A 7,974-nucleotide genomic window follows, 5' to 3' on the forward strand; every position below is an offset into this window, starting at 1 on the left:
TCAGTACTAATAACTACCTTCTTAGGGGTCTCTTCTTTAATTTGGGTACTAATGGAACTGATTCATTAAGCCCATGTCCTACATCAGCCCTAAACCTCACTGTCCATGGGGATTCCAAATCCTCGGTCTTAGCACGTATATCACCCTGCCTCACATTCTCATAAACCCTAGCAATTACTAAAAATTTAAAGCCATGACTAGAGTCAGTACTCAAAACATGCTTCGCCAATACACTAACCACATTGCCTTTATTCATATGGTAGATATGTTCTCTTATGCGTTCTCTGAAGGGACGGTCAGTCTTACCTATGTAAAACTATTTACATGCAGTGCAGTAAGCTAAATAAACAATATGTGAGGTATCACATGTAGCTGCTATTGTGAAATTATAACATATACCTTGGTCAGGATGTTCATATTTGCAACTGATGTCAATATATGCACACCAGTTGCAATAACCACATGGTTTAGTTCCAACTATATGAGAATTCCTACTTGCATCCTTAGGATAACACACCCTACTTCTCAGTGACCTACTGTTTTTATATAAAAAACACGGTACTCCTTTTATAGTGGTGGTAGTAGTTTTTGTTATTTTATTAGTTGTATTGTTTTATACTACCACTAGGCTCACAATTATGGCTGATAAAATAACTGAGATTGAAACTAACTCTGTCGATGTTAACCCTGCTTGCAGAAGGATGGCAAGTTTTTTATCAAATGTCACTAAGACTGTTAATCCATTAGTTGGTTGTAGGATGCAACCTTCGGGGGACTCAGATAACTTAGCCACCTCGGTGGATATAATTCCCCTTAAGACTGGACTCTGCTGTGGAAAAAGATTTATACAAGCTAAAGAGATGTCCGTATCAAAAATATCATTTAGAGGTGTGCTTAACTGAGCAGATTATACCCAGAGCCTTCGGGTCTTGAAAATGCCATCTAATATTAATGGTTATAGCCTTCTCTTGAAGGAATGGCAAAAAGTTAACATTCAGGCGAGTTTTAGCTACTTGAAGCTATTAATACAATCGGCTGAAAGGGAAATCACTGACTTAACCAAAGTGGTCAATGATAAATATTCTGAGCTTGTCACAACTTTTTCTGAGTCTGTATTGGAGCAGTATGTAAAAGAGATGTTTGATTCCCTTTTAATATATGAGTCTAAACTACAGAAAGCCAAAATCAGTAAGATCTGTCGAGATCGTAATGATTTTCAACTGGGGAATGTCTTCATACGGCCTCGAGAGAATTTTGAGAAAGCGACTGGGAAATCTTGGCAGCAATGTAGTACCAATGATGGTCCAGCAGGGGGGCGGTTTTGTTCCTTCGTCTGTTCCAGGTTGTTGCGTCTTTCGGCTTTTCCCGGTTAGGGGTCGCCACAGTGGAACTCCGGTCCAGTAATGATTGGCAGTAGATTTTTACATGCCGAGTTGCCAGCTCTGATGCACAACCTTCAACGAAGGTACGCCCATTCACGCATGTCTCCACAGAGAAGATGCTCTAGCTGAGAATTGAACAGGACAATGTCTTACTGTGAGGCAACAACGCTACCGCAGCACCACCACCACAAGATCGTCTGTTCCAGGTGATGGTACAAATCAACGCTTGGAGGAGATACAAAGTGTTTCCCCTTTAGTAGGTGAAGTTGCTTTGGCAAAGGAGCTGGGAGCTCGCAGGAAGATTATAACCAAGAATGCATAAGTGCACAGGTCAGGGGTTTTAGAGAAATCTACCTCTGGCAGCAGCAATGATATTGATGGTCATTTTTTCAGCTTCAATAAGCAATACAACCTCAATCATCCACTTCCAGTGAAGGAGCAAACTTTTTAATGGCTCACGGAACACCAACGAGGGCGGAGTCGGAGCCGCAACAAACGAAAGATGGAAGGAACTGTGAGTACGCAGAATACAATAAAAAAGGCGTTTTTGAATGCCAAGAAGGACTAGTGTTGAACTTATCCAGTATAACTTTGACGCCTTATGAACTGAGTGTTTTAGGTAGAGGGTTATAATTTATACCCTCTACTTGTTCTAATTTCATGGATGTCATTTTTGATGTTAAATAATTTGCCAAGAATTTAGGGTTGAAAATAATGTTTAACAATTCTGAAAGTGTAATGAGTGGAGAGAGTAATATTTTTTCTAAACCCAGCTTATTTTTACCCAAGATTAATCCTCTTATTGCTGCGTTTGAAAAGTTACTCATACAAGATGTATATGATTTAAGTGAGGCTAATGCTAATAATCATGCTTGTTATAGGAGGAAGCACAATCTCTCCAAAGATGAGTTTAATGCACTGAAGGGGTTGGAGAATAATACTGATATAGTTATTAGGCCCGCGGATAAAGGCGGACCAATAGTGGTATTAGATAAGACTTGGTATGTGTCTAAAATGCAGGTAATGTTAAATGTAGAATTATTTTATGAGAAATTAACTCGCATTTAGTTTAACACCATTATACATGATGTGCAGATTTTACTTAAATGTATGTTTGATATGAATCTTTTTGACAGTCATCTTTTGGAATATTTTTATATAAATAAACCTACTGTTCCTGTTATACAAGGTCTCCTGAAGGCACACAAAGATGGGTCTGATCCACCACTTAGACCTATTGTTTTTGGTAGAAATTGGTGCACTGAGACCATTTCTATATATATAGAAAAACATTTGAGACCGGGTATTAATAAATTAACACACGTATTAAGGGACACCGAACATTTTCGTAGAGACTTGCATGAATATGTCTCCAATAGTTTGAATGATGATGTGGTTTTTGTTACTATGGATGTGGTGTTTTTATTTACTGTTATACCCAATCTGAATGGCCTCAATAAGGTGACTCAATTTTTGCAGCGGTTTACAGATTATGCCCCCAATAAGGTTCAATTGTTGGTGAAACATTTGGAGATTGTGCTTGAGCACAATATTTATGCTTTTGGTGAACAAATATGCAACCAATGCTGTTATGGTTGTATGGGACTGTGACCATATATTTAATGGGCCATTTAATGAACATATTTTGTTTTTTCGTAGATTTGTGGGCGACTTATTTATTTTGTGGAGGGGAGACCTTGATGCATTTGCTGCCTTTATGGAATATGTGAACAATAGTACCTGTTATTTGAAGTTTACATCTTATTCTTCAGAATTAATGGTGGATTTCTTGGATGTTTCTGTTATTAAGGATGAAACTGGTGTTATTTACACTAAGTTGCATAGGAAAGACTGTCATGTGAATCATTTATTACATAGGGACAGTCTTCATCCTCCCTATGTATTTAGAAGTCTGGCTTCTAACCAGTTTTATAGAGCCTCAAGGTTAAATGCTAGGGATAGTGATTTCATTGGTGAAGTTAATAATGTGAAGATGAACTTGAAGGAGAGAGGTTATGAGGAATATATTATTCAAAACAACGCAGTTAAGATTTTTGATAAAAGGATGAATGAAGCCAGACCATATTTTTCGAGTCTATATTATATCCTCGAACGCTTAAAAAAGCGAACGCTGATTGATCAAACTTATTTTCGCAAAACTGCAAAATATTGAAGCAGCAGAAACTCAAATTTTTTCCTAGGGAAAGAATTTGGTTGTCCGTTTCTGTTGCTTCGGTATTTTCAGTGTTATGGTGGAAAGTTATCGGTCGGATTCAGGTAAGTGTGCGATTGTGTGGATGTGAGTGTTAGGGTGATTTAGGTGAGTTAGGATTAGGGCTCGGGTTAGGTGTGTGTGCGATTGAGTGGACATGAGGGTTAGGGCGGATTTAAGTGAGTTAGGGTTAGGGAGCGAGTGAGGTGAGTGTGCGATAGTGACGGACCTTAGGGTTAGGGTTTGGGTTAAGGTAAGTGGGTAGTTAGTGGTGTGTGCATAGTTTAGTGTAGGGTTAGGTATCAGATTTTAGGTGTATGTGTGTGGATTTCTTTTTGTTTGGTGTGCTTGTGTTGTGTGTATGTGTTTTGGATCAGCGATTTTTTTCCCTGGGAAAAAAATCGCTGATCTGACAGTTCGAGATTGTAAGCTTTCGCTTACATTAGGTCGATCAATCAGCGTTCGCTTTTTTAAGCGTTCGATGATATAATATAGACCCTATTTTTCTACAGGTGTTAGAGCGTTTGTTAGGAGGCAGGAAAGCAAATATAATACAGGTTTGAGGTTTAAAGTTACTTATACTAGTGATGTAGATAGTTATAAGGATATCATTAAAAAACACTGGGGTGTTCTTAGAACTGATAATGATATCTCTAGGCACATACCTGAAGTATCGTGTTTTTTATATAAAAACAGTAGGTCACTGAGAAGTAGGGCGTGTTATCCTAAGGATGCAAGTAGGAATTCTCATATAGTTGGAACTAAACCATGTGGTCATTGCAACTGGTGTGTATATATTGACAGCAGTTGCAAATTTGAACATCCTGACCAAGGCAGATGTTATAATTTCACAATAGCAGCTACATGTGATACCTCACATATTGTTTATTTAGCTTACTGCACTGCATGTAAATAGTTTTACATAGGTAAGACTGACCGTCCCTTCAGAGAACGCATAAGAGAACATATCTACCATATGAATAAAGGCAATGTGGTTAGTGCATTGGAGAAGCATGTTTTGAGTACTGACTCTAGTCATGGTTTTAAATTTTTAGTAATTGCTAGGGTTTATGAGAATGTGAGGCAGGGTGATATACGTGTTAAGACCGAGGATTTGGAATCCTCATGGATAGTGAGATTCAGGGCTGATGTAGGACATGGGCTTAATGAATCAGTTCCATTAGTACCCAAATTAAAGAAGAGACCCCTAAGAAGGTAGTTACTAGTATTGAAGTATGGTTTTAGTATGCATTATTTATGTCTGAAGTTGTTTTTTATATTAAATTTATATGTCTTTTTATGTTTTGTGTTTTTGAATCTGTGTTTTTAAATTGAATTTGTATCATTTGACTTCTGATGTATAAATAGGGGTGTGTGTATGTTAGCACTTTTGTAATACACCTGATGATGCCTGTTTGGTGAAAGCGCTTGTGTTTTGTTGCACTGCAGTAAAAGATTTGAACTGGATATATCAGTTGTTTCTGTGTCTTTCTATTCGTTTGTTGCTGGAATTTTTGCTTTGGACACAGTAAGTGAGCCTTTTATAGTGGTAGTAGTTTTTGTTATTCACAACATTCAGTTCAAGAATGAAAAACTGAGACCACATAAATGAAACATAGATGCTAGTGATATTCTTAGTTCAGTTATGTCTTATGCATTGGGTAGGCTCAGACATTTTTTTCAGGTTTGACTATCATTGCATTTCCTTGCACTAATATCTGTTAAACATTTCAAAAGTGGTCAATGAAATATAGTTAAATGTAAAGTTATGCAAAAGGGGAGAAATACCTCTATTGCTTCCAAAAGCTGATACATTTTTATTCCGGCATGGCCTGGCTTATTATAAAAGCCAAAGATGCAAACTACATTGAGTGACTTTTATTTTATGGTGTAGGCAAAATTTTGCTTCATACTTCAAAACAAGTATAGTGCCCACAATACTTGCCTCGTCCCTTGTGTTTCAATTAATTTTTCATTTCTTCTGACTGCACAACATAAAATAAAACATTACAAAATCCCAAAGCAAATCTATTTACAGTATGAAAATAACTACTTACACTGTCCAGATATCTAAATTCTGACTTAACTGGGGCATTTCAAGAAAATACAATGAATGTTATATAAGATGTATAAGTTAAACCCAGAAGTCCTTGAGCAGCAATGTTGAAAGATTTCATAGCATTTTGGGAAGTGCTGTTTGATCCTGTCTGTGCCTTCCATGTTGAAAAAAATGGTTTTGTAGACAATTGTACAGGTACAGTAAATACAAATTCTGACTCCTCTTTAAAACTTAAAACACATTTTCTGCTAGGCAATTTACCCTTTTGACTCCCATTCATTATTATAGAAGAAGCCAGTAGGAATAATTAATGCCAGACTGCAACATGGTGATGCAGGTCTTTTATAGTATCTGATATCCGTCTTGCCATGATGCCTGAATTTAGATGTTCTTGTGTTGTAGTACAAAAACAGTGATGTTGCTCTAACTCTGGCATGAGATGACATAATCCCACAAGATATATCTGACTCCTTGCCATAGGAGACACGACTGTTAGTTAACCTAAGTGATAATCATCATAAATAGTACTGCCTAGTAATCACAGGACTATGCAGCAATTTTCTGTCTGATTGTGGATTCTTCACAGGATTTCAGAGTGTAGATTGAGTCCACTAATTCCTATTGTTGATTTGCACGAACTCATTTATCCAAGACACATACTTAATGTATGATAAAGGAGCATGTAAGGGTGAAGCCCTCAAAGTATTTTTTATATTATTATTACCACTATTAAGTATTTGTGATAATTAAACATTAGTGTTTGCAAGTCAACAAGAAGAGTTCACTGACTAATACCTTCAGTCATTGTTTTCTTGAGAAAGTGGTGTCATGCAGTATAGTTTCAAAATATGTTTACTTGGAAAACTGTTTGCATTCTATAATGCCACTATTGTACAACAACTGCAATGTTTCTTTGGTGTTCACCTTTCTGGTCTCTGTATGGTTATCCAGCCTGAATGGCCTTAAAGGCATTACACATGAACGTTTTATTATTCCAGATTTGAAAATTGGAATTTATATGTATCTTTTTTTTACCCTCGCCCAAGAACATGTCTTAAAGTCCCCATCTATTCATATTTGAGAAGGACTGTTGTTTAGAAAAGTTCAAGCTTTATTCTAAAAAGTATTGTCTTTTTGATGTATTTGTGCATTTTATTAATTTATCATGTACTCTTATTATTTATAAAACATTAAAATAAAAGAGTTATAAAAATAAGTAGTTTCTGGAATTGCTTTCTCTTAATGCACACATTCTATATTCTGTGAGTCAATTCCTTCACTGCACAACCAAAACATTGCTGCTAATATTGTTTGAGTAAACATGATGTAATGTTTGTAACTCAACAGAATAAAATGAGAAATCACATGACTAAATCAAACTTCATCACGAAGAACGTTTTCTGTTGAATTTATTTAATTTTAGAAATATGTTCAATAAATAAATAACTGCTTTTAACTCTTGTAATTCATTCAGAAGAAAATCAAATACCCCGTTGTGCGACTCTATCCAATAATTCCAAAGATTCTAGTTTACACGTCTATGCATAACATAAGTCGCTGTTACAAGGGTGTCATAAGAGGATTTAGTATGCTTTCAGGATGTGGCAGGGCACATGTTTGACACTTTATAGAGTAGGTTAGTTAAAAATTCAGTTTTTAGTTGTTACTATTAATAATATGCTGTACTAACAAGGGAGAATCGCCAATATGGCTGATAAGAAACAACATCTTTATGAAGATCTGCAAGACAAATTGAATACTGACCGGGCATTTTCTAGAAAACTATTTGATTGCATTCTACAATGTTGAAGTATCATCCCAACTCCATGTAAAAATGCGAAAAACGGGAATAATGGTGGCAATGACAATTTAAAACAGAATTAAATTGTGGCTAAAGTTCACTTAAAGATGTTTTGTAATTGAAATGGTGAAAATTTTAATGTATATAGCTTGTTATTTCATGTTTTTTCTGTCCAATCAGTAGTGGTAGAGAATCTTGAGTACTGTTGAAAAATACATTCCAGGAAAGCTCTTCTTAGAGACTTGGTTTTGAAAAAGGAGTTCCAACAATTGTTCACTTCATTTCAGGACTTGACTTTAAAAAAATATTGGTTTCAAAATAACATAGACGTTATACAAGAAAAGTGCATCAAACTGAGATGCTAAAAGTTACAGTCTCTGAACATGAAAATCAAATTAAAGAAATCACAACTACTTTAAATTACGTGGATGGAAGAACTGGAGAAAAGGAAAATCAATTAGAGTTCTTACTAAAAAATCTCACAACAGGTAAAACAAAAAAAAAAAGAATGAATATAAAA

This window comes from Protopterus annectens, chromosome 8.part0, assembly GCF_019279795.1.
Source record: "Protopterus annectens isolate FY-2018-M chromosome 8.part0, PAN1.0, whole genome shotgun sequence".
In the NCBI taxonomy this organism is placed as follows: Eukaryota; Metazoa; Chordata; order Ceratodontiformes; family Protopteridae; genus Protopterus; species Protopterus annectens.